General features: G+C 42.9%; 1 long non-coding RNA gene across 1 annotated transcript in view; it reads left to right on the forward strand.

Moving 5' to 3' along the window:
- Window positions 1-867: 867 nt before the first annotated feature.
- Window positions 868-13,093, forward strand: part of LOC137375213 (uncharacterized) — a 98,367-nt gene continuing 86,141 nt past the window's right edge. The window contains exon 1 of the long non-coding RNA XR_010975946.1: window positions 868-1,120. This is a non-coding gene — a long non-coding RNA (uncharacterized lncRNA). The remainder of the gene's footprint in view (window positions 1,121-13,093) is intronic.

The following is a 13,093-nucleotide window of genomic DNA, read 5'->3' on the forward strand; positions in this document are numbered from 1 at the left end:
GGTCAACTCTGCATTGTTAGAGTAGTTGAGGGGGCCTGGGAAAAATATGTATTTTTAATGTAGTGAGGGTTGGGGGGAGACGGGAGCAATGCTGCATTCTCTACGCAGGGCTGGCAGGCCTTTATAAAATGGCGCCCTTGCAGAGACAGTTGACATTCACAGTGTCGCCAAGGTCGGCCTCGCCACGTGACTGGGAGGCCAGCAGCCCTGCATGCGGTAATGTGCCACTGGGCTCAAGATTGCAGCGGCCCGTGCGTGCCGGCTCGTGCTCCAAAACACCACTTCTGCATCATGTTGACTAGCAGGGAAAACTTGTACTTATCTTACACTGCATCCACGACAGTGGGAACTCAAGTGTGTACATTAAATTATTGCACCATATTAAAATAGAAAAGTAACAATAAATAAGCTAATGTCATCTTATCACTGCCTCAACTGTGTGACAATTTCACATCATGACCTTTACTCTTTTAAAAGCTTTGAATATTAGATATTGGTCTTTGACACCAATCTTACATTGTTATTCTGTTAAATGTGCTTCTCCTGTGTCAGACTAACTCAGACTGGTTCCACTTAATTAGGAAGGCAGACCTTCATCTTGGTACTGTAGCATATGATTAGCAGGATATCCTGGATAATTGTTAACCTCCTATAAAGCAAAGCAATTTGCTAACTTAAATTGTAGATTTCCATTGAAATACTGCTTAGCAAATCCCATTTGTTTTGTTGTCCACTCGCAAAGTTATTTCCAGAGACTCTTTATATTTTAAAAATAATCCTTTTTTGGGTGGTTGGCCCTTATGCATTGCTCTTCCTCTTTTGCAGGTCAACTCAGGCATTCTGGGACCCAATTGCTTGAGATCACAAGCAAACACAATTGTCTCTGCAGCATTTATCTTGCTACAACTGGAGCTTTAATCTGACTAAAAATTCACAATTTCATATTTTTGGCAAGTTTGTAATATCATTGGTTATCTACAGATCTGCCTGCTTGCACTTAGGAATGAAACTAGAATCAGTTGTGCTCCAATTTAGAAGCATCCAATGTTGACAAATTCCTTTATATCTGAAGATACAAGATAGAGGTGCAAATCATCGAATTTGACTGTATTTTTCAAACGTGAGTATTTTTGTCTTTTGCGCACCAATTTTAATTGAATTTTTAACAATTTCTATATATATTGTAAATCTATTGTCCTGGATTTTGCAATCGGTGGCAAATGAATGATCCTTGACATTCATTAAGACTTGCCCACAGAAGTTCTGTGGGCTTTTATGCTGCGATTTGCAGTTATCAGTCAAAATGGTGTAAAACCCTCTCCAGGGGATCTGGGACCTGTGTGAACAGGACAAGCAACAGCGTATCTCTTCCACCAATCAGATTGACGAATCCTTCCTAAAGCACCCATAGTTTGAACCAGGAAGTGAAATTTCGGGTAAGAAAATGAGGTTAAGAGAGATAAAAACGACAGAAATGTTCGATAATAATTCAAGTTTAAAGGAATGAGACTCGCACGAGTAAAGGTTAATTTTCAGTGCCAGAGGGATTGTTTGGCAGTAATTAAGACTTCCTACACCCTTAAAAATTCATTTACACTTAAATGGAAAAGCTGTAACTTTTTCTGACATGTTTAGTGGGTAAGCACAGGAACTTTACGTCCTTCATGTTTTTGAAGGCTGAGTCTCTTGGTCAGATATTGTTATAATGATGTTTATGGAGGAGCAGAGCAACTCAGATAGAAACTTCTTGATTTCGTGTTTAACTGCCCATGTGCAAACGCCGGAAGTTGTTGTCTGATTTACTCGTTAGTAACAGTGCTGTAATCACTACCATTATTACCGCAAAATCCAGCCCATTGTACCTTCCGCTTGCATGGTGTTTGTCAGGAGTGGGGGCTTGGGGTAGGGTTGCTGTGTGGAGGATATTGCTGCATTAAGGTTTCTTGGTAAGGTTATGCCTGTGCTGCGTGTGATATATGTTTCAGGTTGCTCTTGATCGCGATATCTTTTCGCTAGGGACTACAATGTCCTGCATCATAACAGTGCTGTTGATTGCGTTCTTATCCTTTCTTGTCTTTGGTAATGTTGGTCTGCATTCTTCTCCTGAAGTGGTGATTTGGGGCGTTGGGGCCTGACTTCATTTTTTATTCATTCTTGGGATGTGGGATTTGCTGGCAAGGCTGACATTTGTTGCCCTGTTAAAATGGTGGTGGGTGTTCTTCTTGAACCACTGTAGTCCATATGATGAATCAACTGGATGGCTTGCTCGGCCACTCCAGAGCTTGCCAAGCAGACAGTGGCTGCATCCTGAGGAAATATCTGTTTCTGTACAAAAAAATAATTTTGTTTCTGATGTGTTTCCAAGTACAGATCAGAAAATTATTGGAAAAAGAGCAGTTTGGTGACACAGTGCATAGATCCTGTGTGGGCAGTGTTACAGAGAGAAGAGGCAATGGTTTAGTTCTGTCAGTCCGCTGAGTTCCTGACCTTAGCTGTACTGCCATGGGGAGTCACTGTGTGCAATCTGGGTGCTTCTCCATCAGAGAGGGAAAGCTGGATTCGGGTGGGGGTCATCTCACCAGTCATTCTATGTGCATCCTTATGACTGAACAAGAGTAGTAAAGGTGGTGGTCTTTAATCAAGTAATTCAACTTGCCCTCTTAGATTTAGAAAGCATATATCTTGGGGAGACTAATAAATGGAAAAAATAGTGAAAAAATGTGCAATATACCCCGATGAGGGGGTAAATGGTAAAAAACATGTTTTGTATGGAAGGCGATAGTTATAATCATATAATTTGCACCTTATAATGACCAGCTGAGAGATAAACTATGGTCCATTGTCTGAGTACAAGGTAACTTGCAAACTATGCCTCGCAAATATCTCAGTCGGTGCTGCCACCATTTTCTCTGCTGTTGTAGACTTCATCGCAACATACTCACAGTAGTGACTGTAACAGTTGATCACAACCAGAATTGACTTTCCTGACAGAAACAGACCGAAAAAATCTACAGCTACATCTTCCCATGGTTCAGCTGGTTGCAATGTGCTGCCTGTTGGTTCAGGTGGGTTGGATCAACTAACGACTTGACATTGTTTCTGAATCCTTTTCCATTCCAGGCCACCAAACCTTGGTTCTCAGGTTGTGCTTTGTACCAACCATTCCTAAATGACCTTCATGAGGCAATACCACCATTCTATTCCTTAGCTGCCATGGCACTACAAGTCTGTTGCCTCTGAGCACACATTTCCCCATTGTGCACAGTTCATCACTCAGAGCAACATAGGACTTGTGTATACACTTTTCCCACTCTCCTGTCTGGGTCCTCTGCCTGATGTTTTCTAGTTCTGAATCACTGCCTGACTCTCTCTCTCTGCCTTCCTAGCTGTTATTGCTCCAGGTGATTTTTAAAAAAAAAGAAACAACATATTAAAGGTGACTTTGCTAGCAGCCAAAATGGTCCCTGCAATTTGCATCTCTATACCCTACATTCCAATGCATTGAGGTGAAGACCGTCTGCCCAATTCCCTCAAGAACAATGATCTGTGGAATTTGCCTGAACTACCTACCCTGCTCTCATTAGCAAGACATTAAGGCAATCACTTGGGACATTAAACTGGTGGAGACGAACCACTCAAACCTAATCATTTGAACAATGGGACTCTAGTTGAGAGAAAGGAATTTCTAGACACGAACTGATGAAGCTGCAAGAGGGAATACACACTGATATCCATCATGTTGAATCACTGGGTGATGGTCATCTGAAGGCCCACCATCTGTGTGTTTTAAGCTGGTGTTTTCTCTGCAGCAACTGAGACAAGCAACTAGACACTGACAAGAGATGACCCAAGTGGAGTCCCTCCTCTCTCTCTCTCTCTCTCTCCCTTTCACTCCAGTCCACCTCGCAAGCTTCGAACCCTGCCTGCTGGCTATAACCACCCAGGCCTATCACTGCTGCAGACGAGAGACCCCGTGAAGGAAATCATCTGCATCTGTCTCCAGGAGAACAATTGAATCAGTGGTCTACATCCTCAGGACCACTAAGTTCAGCCTGAAGCCAGCCGAGTCACCAAACTCCACAGACTGTATGCCCTTTTTATTGCTCCGGACTCTAATCTGACCAATGTATCCTTCCCTACTCTGTGTGTTTGTGTGTGTGTGTGTGTGTGAAAGTTGGAGTGTAGTTTATTATTTTCCTCAGATCTATTTAAATCCAATAAAGCTAACTCTTTCTTTGTTAAACTCAAGAAAGCATGTACAATTGGTCCTGTTTATGAACATAGCACGTAAGTAGTTAAATACTTACTGAATTGGTATAGCCACTTTTAAAAAGAAATAAACCTGTTGTCAAAGAAGGAGAGGGACAAGATGGGATCCCTTCGACCCCTCCTCACCAGATCATAACAGAAATTTGGAGGCTCTACATCTGGGATCAAACCCAAAGACAAATGAAAAATTGGAAGTGGATAACCAAATTGACGACGAACAATAATTTTAAAACTTTAATATAGGTTTACTTGTGGTTTTCAGTGCTAGAGTACTAAAATGTCCACTTTTGAGGCCAGTACCTTCCTGGAACTGAGTGAAGTAACTTGGGACCGTTGAAAAGTCCTATCTGTTGAAGTGTTAAGGAATGTAGCTAGCCATTTAGAGCAACTATCCATCCAAAAGCTAGGAAACCTGAAATGCTAAAACTTTTGGCCAACCATTTTGAAATTGACACTGAAGAACTGGAGACAGGCATAGAATCTGAAACAGACTGAATAACATTAGCCAAGATACAGCTAGAACGGCGACAGTAGGGATATGATTCCAGGAATGGAAGGAGGAGACACAATTCCAGGAAAGGGAGAAAGAAAGAGCTTTCCAGAAGGAGAAGGAGAAAAAAGAATTAAGGCAGTTTGGACTAAAGAGGGGAAGGCCCAATGTACCCAGTGAAGGCACTGCTAGTGAGGGAACTACCCCGAGCACAGGACCGAGTGCTGAGCTCTTAATGTTCTCCCAACTGATACCAAAGTTCGATGAGGGGGATGTGGAAGCATTTTTCATCCTTTTTGCAAAGCTTGCAAAACAGTTGAAGTGGCTAGCAGAAGGTTGAACCCTGCTACTGCAAAGCAAATTAACACGAAAAGCCCATGAGGTTTATTCACTGTTGTCTGATGAGAGTTCAACAAACTATGAGCAAAAATGCTACCCTGAGCACATATGAGTTAGTAACAGAATCATGCCACCAAAATTTCTGAACTCTCCACAAGCAGCTTGAACAAACTTACATCGAGTTCGAAAGGGTTAAGCACCTCACTTTCAACTGATAGGTGGGCTCTATCTTAAGTGCCCATATCTATGAAAACTTCAGAGAGGTGATCCTTCTCAACAAGTTCAAAAACTCGCTTCCCCTTTCCATAAAAAACCCTCGTGGAGGAACAAATGGTTCCAAGAGCCAAGCAGGCAGCAACCCTGGCTGATGATTATACACTTGTCCACAGGCCCTTGCCTGAAGGGAAACCCTTCCCTAGTCACCTACATAAACCTGAAAAGGATAAACGGTGGGAGGGTGCTAGGAGGATAAACAGCCAGGAGCAAGAAGGGAGAGCTGGATACATGGGCTCTCCTGAAGCCAAAAAGGAAGGTGTTGAGAGCAGGAGTGATGCCTGAAAGCCTGTCTGTTTCCATTGTAACAAGGCAGGTCACATTCTAGCTGACTGCTGGAAGTTACAGGGAAAACAGGTAGGAATAATCAGGGTACACCAGACCAGTGCAGGAAAAGGGACCCTGATGGAAAGCACAGCAGAGCAGGCTGTGACTTTAACTGTGGCAGTAACATGCAGTAAACATACCGCTGTGAGTGCAGGAGAATTTAACAAAATGCCTGAAAGTTACCAGGATTTTGTGTCCAAAGGAAAAGTGACCCCATATCCCACAAATGAGGCAAGTAAGCCTATACTCATACATGGGGATACAGAGGCCACCCAATCCCTTCTGCTGAGAAAAGACATGACCTTTGTTCCAGAGAGTGCATTGAATGCCAGCGTATTAGTAAATGGTATTAGGGGAAGGTATATGCCTATACTTTTATATTGGGTGCACCTGGTGTGCAACCTTGTTTCAGGGCTGGTAACTGTGGGTATTGTCCCCAGTTTACCTGTGGACAGGGTCGACCTGATCCTTGGTAATGATCTGGTGGGGGTGAAGGTGGTAGCTTCCCCAGTGATTTGAGAGAGACCAAAAGTGATCAGGGAGACAAAGCAGTTACTGGAGAACCCTGGCATTTTCCTGACTGTGTGGTGACCTGCTCCATGGCCAAGCAAGCTGCATCAGAGGAGGCTGAACTGGTGCTGCAGACGGATGACGCTGCTGTCTGGTTATCCGAAACCTCCTTCAAGAATTTTAAGAAATCAAAGGAAGTGTTAGGCAGGTCTTCCTTGGTCGAGGCTCAGCAATCCGACCCAGTGTTAGTTGGTCCAGACTGCCCAAACTGAAGCTGAATCAGAGGGAGTTCCTGAGTGCTACTATTTAAAGGATGAGGTGCTGATGAGGAAGTGGAGAGCTCATCACACACCTGCTGACGAAGAGTGGACTGTGGTCCTCCAGGTAGTGGTGCCGCCGAGGTACCGTTGGGAAATATTGAGAATAGCCTGCAAACTTCCAATGGCTGGACATGTCGGTATTGAAAAACCCAAGCCAACATTAGACAGCATTTTTACTGACCACAACTCCACGTATGTGTTGGAGTTCTGTAAGATTTGCCACATGTGCCAAGTTGTGGGGAAGCCCCAACCTGCAATAAAACCTGCACCCCTAATTTCCACACTGACTTTTGGGGACCCTTTCAGCAGAGTGCTGGTGGATTGTGTGGGGCCCCTGCCGAAAACAAAATGAGTATCTTCTCACCATTATGGTTGTGGATATTCAATTCCCAGAGGTCATTCCCCTAAGAACTATCTCTGCCATGGTGGAGGGGCTAACCCAATTCTTCACCCGATATGGGCTGCTTGCTGACATCAGTATGGATCAGGGCAAGAATTTTATGTCCAGTATTTTTAAAAAGGTCATAGGTAATCTGGGCATAACCCAGCTAACGTCCTCAGCCTCCCATCCACAGTCACAAGGGGCTTTGGAGTGATACCACCTGACCCTTGTGATGAAAACCACACCTACCAAAAATGGGACATATTAATTTTGCCATATGGAACATTTTGAACTGTTATTGATTTAAAATAATTTGTTTAAAGAGACAATAGCAGTGGATGAAAACATGGCTTCACATTTGCATTCTAAATGACAGTGGAATAAGAGAGACAATGGAACTGCTCCCTGATTAAATTAACTAGATGGATTTTGATCAAGAGACATTGAATGAGTAAAAGGCCAGCATTCCACCCCGCCCCACCCCCACCACCCCCAAACTGAGAGTGTCTGCCAAGCTTGGGGGGAAATCCACAAACCTCACTGGGCAGGTTGTTCCAAATAGGTACCTAGTCACATGACTAACTTGCTGGCCAACTTGGAGTTTTTTGAATTGTATCACACAGTTGGAGAAGAGACTGCAACTGAACTTGAAGAGAGAGCATCTCTCTCTGTCTGTCTGTCTCTCTCATGCAAGGTTCCAGGGACCCATGGAAGAGGAGACTCCTACAGCCTACTGGTACCAGCTAAATAAGTGAAAGTGTGCACTGGGCCCTAACAAGAACTACAAGTCTTAACTGCATCAAAAGCTTTACATCGAATCCCAAAATGAGTAACTGAACTCCATATTATGTCAAACCTTTTGTCTTTAATTCTTTCTCTTCCTCTGTCTCTATTTGCATGTGTGTTTATCACGCATGCATGCTAGCGTGGTCGTGTCATGTATTTTAAGTAGTTTTAACTGAATTAGAGTTTTAAGGTTAATAAACTTACACCTTTCTTGTTTAAATCTAAGCAAACCTGTCTGGTTGATTTCTTTGCCATTACGATTAGCGAGCAGTGAGCAAGGATTCATTGAGGGGAAGCTAAAAACAGTGTTTTAAAAATTAAACCCTGTTACGGTCAAACCAGGGATAGGCTGAGAGGGTAGCCCTATACTCCGTCCTCACCTGGTCATAATACACTGAAGATGATGATCAGAGAATACTGCTATGAGTATTCCCATAACTGGGACAAAGGGCTAGAATTTCTTCTGTTTGCTACCAGGGACTCACCCAATGAGTCCACCAGCTTTAATCCCTTTGAATTAGTTTATGGACACGAGGTGAGTAGTCCTCTTAAACTAATTAAGGATAGGTTTTTGGGACTCAGAGATGAGCCTTCCATGTTCGACTACATTTCCATGTTCCGAGAGCAGCTCACAAGAGCCTGTGCGATGGCTCAAGAACTTCTAAAAACCTTCCAGACAGCTATGAAAAGACAGGCAGATAAACGTGCCAAGGCCACAACATTTCAGCCCAGAGACCACGTGTAAGTACCATTCCAAATTCAGGATGAACCACTGAAAGCCCAGTTCAATTGCCCATATGGATTAATAAAGAGAATTAGCAAGGTGAATTGTTTAATTGACTCCCCAGACTGTAGGAAAAAGCAAAGACTGTGCCACATCAATATGTTAAGCAGTATCACAGCCGGGAAGAGGACAAACAAGCACAGGTCTGTTAGGCAGTTAGGTGGGATGAGGACAAAAGGGACAGTGAGGATGATTTAGAGGGAAGCCTGAGGGATTCCCAAATCAAACCCCCTACCGTTCAGTTAGCTAACAGTGAAATGTTGGAGAAACTAGACACCGCATTCTCCTATTTAAAAGCAGAACCGAAGGAGACCTAACAAGGTTGATCACAGCATTTGAAGAGATCTGCACGGACAAACCAGGGTGCACAACCCTAACCTTACCCGATGTAGATGTAGGAGAGACCCCTACCATAAAACAAAATCTCTTTTGCCTAGGTCCCAGGAAACTGACCCAGGTTCGGGAGGAAATTCAGTATATGCTGAAACACAAGCTGATTGAGCCCAGTCAGAGCAGCTGGTGTTCCCCAGTTGTGCTCATGCCCAAGCTCGATGGTTCAATAAGGCTCTGCATTGATTACAGAAAGGTTAATGCAGTGACCAGAGCTGACTCCTATCCAATTCCCCACCTGGAAGACTGTATAGATGGAGTAGGAAACGCCACCTATGTATAAGCAAAATTAACTTGTTAAAAGGATACTATCAGGTTCCCGTAAACACCCGAGCTAAAGAGATTTCGGCTTTTATCACCTCAGACGGCTTATTCCAGTGCCAGGCGATGCCCTTTGGATTAAAAAATGCCTCAGCCTCCTTCCAAAGGCTGATGAACCAGGTAGTGGCTGGCCTACCCGATTGTGTAGTGTACCTGGATGATCTGTTAGTGTACAGTGACACCTGGGGTGGTGTGGGGGGCACCTAGACCAGTTAGAAGCCCAGTTCAGAAGGTTATAGTCGTCTGACTTAGTGGTAAATCTGGGAAAGAGCGAGCTCGCTAAAGCTCAGGTAACCTACCTAGGGCATGTTGTGGGTCAAGGCCGAGTGCTGCCCAGAGCAGCGAAGGTACAGATGCTGATGAATTTTCCAGTCCCCATGCCCAAACAGGAATACTGCAATTTTGGGGATGTATGGGTTTTACCCAATATTCGTGCCAAACTTCAGCACTATAGCCACTCCACTAACAGACCTATTACAGAAAAGAGTGAAAGTAGTGTGGTCAGGAAGGTGCCAAACGGCTTTTGAGAGGGTGAAATCTATCTTAACTAACGAACTGGCACTGGCAGCTCCAAACTTTAAATGGTTGGTTAAAATAGCAGTTGATGCTAGTGACCTAGGGGTAGGTACCATCCTGTTCCAAGATGATGAGTCCGGCATTGAGAGACCAGTTGGATATTTCTCCAAAAGATTAAACAAATGTCAAAGGAGATACACTACTGTGGAGAAGGGAACTCTGGGCCTGTAGCGGGCTCTCAAGCACTTTGAAATATATATCAAAAATGGATATAGGGAGACCATAGTCTATACAGACCACAATCCTTTGTCATCTGTGGAGAAATTCAAAACACAGAATGCAAAGCTATTTTAATGGAGTCTGCTTTTGCAACTCTAGCACCTAAAGATTACCCACATTGCAGGAAAAAACAATGTGATAGCTGATACTTTATCCAAACTTTAACTCTGCACTGAATCATCCTGGATGAAAACTAAACCAGAGCATTGCTATGGCAGTGTGAGATTGAGAAGTGAGTGTTTGAGGATTAATGTGTGCGCAGTTTTCATTTTTTAAATTTATGACCTTATAATGAAATGCTCCTGTTGTCACATTTCAATCCGCGTGGGGTGGAGGTGTCACAAAAATGTACCATGCAGAATGCTGATTACTTTAATCCATTGGCTGGAAGCCTGAATTAAATTTAAAAAGAAGAAAAAATAAACAGATAAAAGGTGACTTTGCTAGCAGCTAAGATCATCACTGCAATTACATCACTATATCCTACATTCCGATGCAACGAGGTGGAGACGCATTGTTTGCCAAGTTCCTTCAAGAACAATGACCTGGGGAATTTGACTGAACAACCTACCCTGCTCCCATTAACAAGACATTAAGGCAATCATTTGGGACATTAAACTGGTGGAGACAAACCACCCAAGCATAATCACGTGAACAATGGAACTCTAGTTGAGAGAAGGGAATTCCGAGACATGAACTGATAAAGCTGCAAAAGGGAATACATACTGATAGTCAGCATGTTGAATCACTGAGTGGCAGTCATGTGACAGGCCCATAATCTGTATGTTTAAGCTGGTGTTTTCTCTGCAGCAACTGAGACAAGCAACTAGACACTGACAAGAGAAGACCCAAGTGGGGTCCTTTCTCTCTCTCTCACTCCAGTCCTCCTTGCAAGCTTTGAACCCTGCCTGCTGGCCATAACCACCCAGACCTATCACTGCTGCAGACAGGGACCCCGTGAAGGAAATCATCTGCATCGCTGTCCCCAGGAGCATCATTGAATCAATGGGCCACATCTGTAAATCAGAAGCCTCAGGACTACCAAATTCAGCCTGAACCAGCCAAGTCACCAAACTCCACAGACTGTATACCCCTATTTATTGCTCCGGACTCCAATATGGCCAATCTATCCTTCCCCACTCTGTAACTTATTTGTGTGTATGTGTTTGTGTGTGACAGTTGGAGCATAGTTTATCATTTTAGTTAGATCGGTTTAAATACAATAAAGTTAACCTCTTTCTTTCTTAAACTCAAAACATGTCCAATTGGTTCTTTTTATGACCACAGTATGTAAGTAGTTAAGCACTCACTGAAATGGCAAGTATATCCACTTTAAAAAAAAAGGAATAAACCTATTGTGGTCAAACAAGGAGAGGGACAAGAGGGGAGCACTTCAACACCTCTTCACCTAATTGTAACACGGTACATTCTGTACTAGTTAGGAGGTCATCTGACCTGGCGATTAAAAGGTCAGATAGCACATGTTGAAGGACAGTATCTGGAGAGTGAAGATGGCTGAATGAAGTCTGTGAAGCAAGTTAAGTCTCAGTCTTGTTAAATGTCATTACTGGAGGATCCCACAGTAATAGCAGAAAGGTCTGTCATAATTGTAATATCTGGATTACTATACTATTTGTACCAAATAAAGATATTAGTCTCTCTGTGTTAAGGTATTTGGATGGTATATAACATCTATGGTTTCCACTACAATACTCCTCCCATGATGTTCTGTACAATCCATGACATCATATCCTGCAATGATGCTTACAGTCTATTTACATAACCTACCCAGCAGCAATCTATATCACATAATACTACATCTCCCTCCAAGTCTCTGACTTCATTCATCAGTTTAAGTAACGCTGTGGCGTTTTCACGACTGTCGCAACACGTTCTCCTTTCATTTGGAGATGTTTAAGGTTTTGAGTCTTTTAGTTCTTCCTCCTCACTTTCTTGTATTTGAGTGGAATTATTTGATGACTCCAGTTCTCTATTCCTGTTGTCCTCTGGGTTATCTGTTGACTGCAGCATCACCGGTTCATCAACTCTCTCTGATGACTGATTCTTCCTTCCATTTGTTTTTTTTGTGGTGCCAGTGCCAATGATCTTCTGTTGTTTCTTATCATCCCCTGATCAGATGGACAATGTATGATCATGGATATGGTGATTTCTCTATCACTTCTCCATTTCGACTCTGGTCTTTAACCCAAACTGATTCTCCAGGTGGATGTCTGACAGATTTCTCAATCTGCACCGTCTATCATAATTCTCTGTTTGAGTTGACCACACTCTATCTTTTCTCTCTCTCACTTTTTCCAAGTCTTCTGCATTAATTTGTGGCTGTAGCATACTTGGGAGTATAGGAAATTGTGTCACAATCATCTTCCCATTAACAATTTGCATGGGGCTAATGCATTCTGAAGTGATGTAGATTGATAGCTTAACAGTACCAGTTGAAAATCTTGATTTTTTTTTCAATAACATCTTCACAGTTTGTACACCTCTCTCTGCTTCTCCATTGGCCTGAGGGTACCTAGGTGAGCTGGTGACATGAACAAATCCATATGTTTCAGTAAACTCTTTGAAACGTTCATTCGCAAATTGCAGCTCGTTGTCAGATATCACAATATCTGGAATGATATGCATAGCAAAGATTTCTCTCAAAGATTTGATCACAGCTTCTGAATTCTGGCCATGTAGTAGCTTAACTTCATCCCCATCTTGAGTAATAGTCAATGACAATGAAGAACATCTTCCCTTTATGTTGAAAAAGATCCATTCCTAGATGCTCCCATGGTCTGGACGGAAACGAAGATGACATGAGTGGCTCTCTCATCTTCTGTCTCGTAGTAGCACGTGTGATGCATCTGGATATTATTTCTTCAATCTCTTTTGATATACTAAGCCACCATACTGAGTTGCTCGCTCTTGCTCCACATTTGGTGATTCCTTTATGATCTTGGTGTAATTTCTCCAAGATATCCAATCTTAAAGCTCCTGTGATGACCAATCATTTGCTGTAGACTAGCAAATCATCCACAAGACTTAAATGACTCCTTTGCTCATGATAATTCCTTATAACCAGGTTATGTGGCATATATTCTGGT

The sequence above is a fragment of the Heterodontus francisci genome, chromosome 11, assembly GCF_036365525.1.
Source record: "Heterodontus francisci isolate sHetFra1 chromosome 11, sHetFra1.hap1, whole genome shotgun sequence".
Classification (NCBI taxonomy): Eukaryota; Metazoa; Chordata; class Chondrichthyes; order Heterodontiformes; family Heterodontidae; genus Heterodontus; species Heterodontus francisci.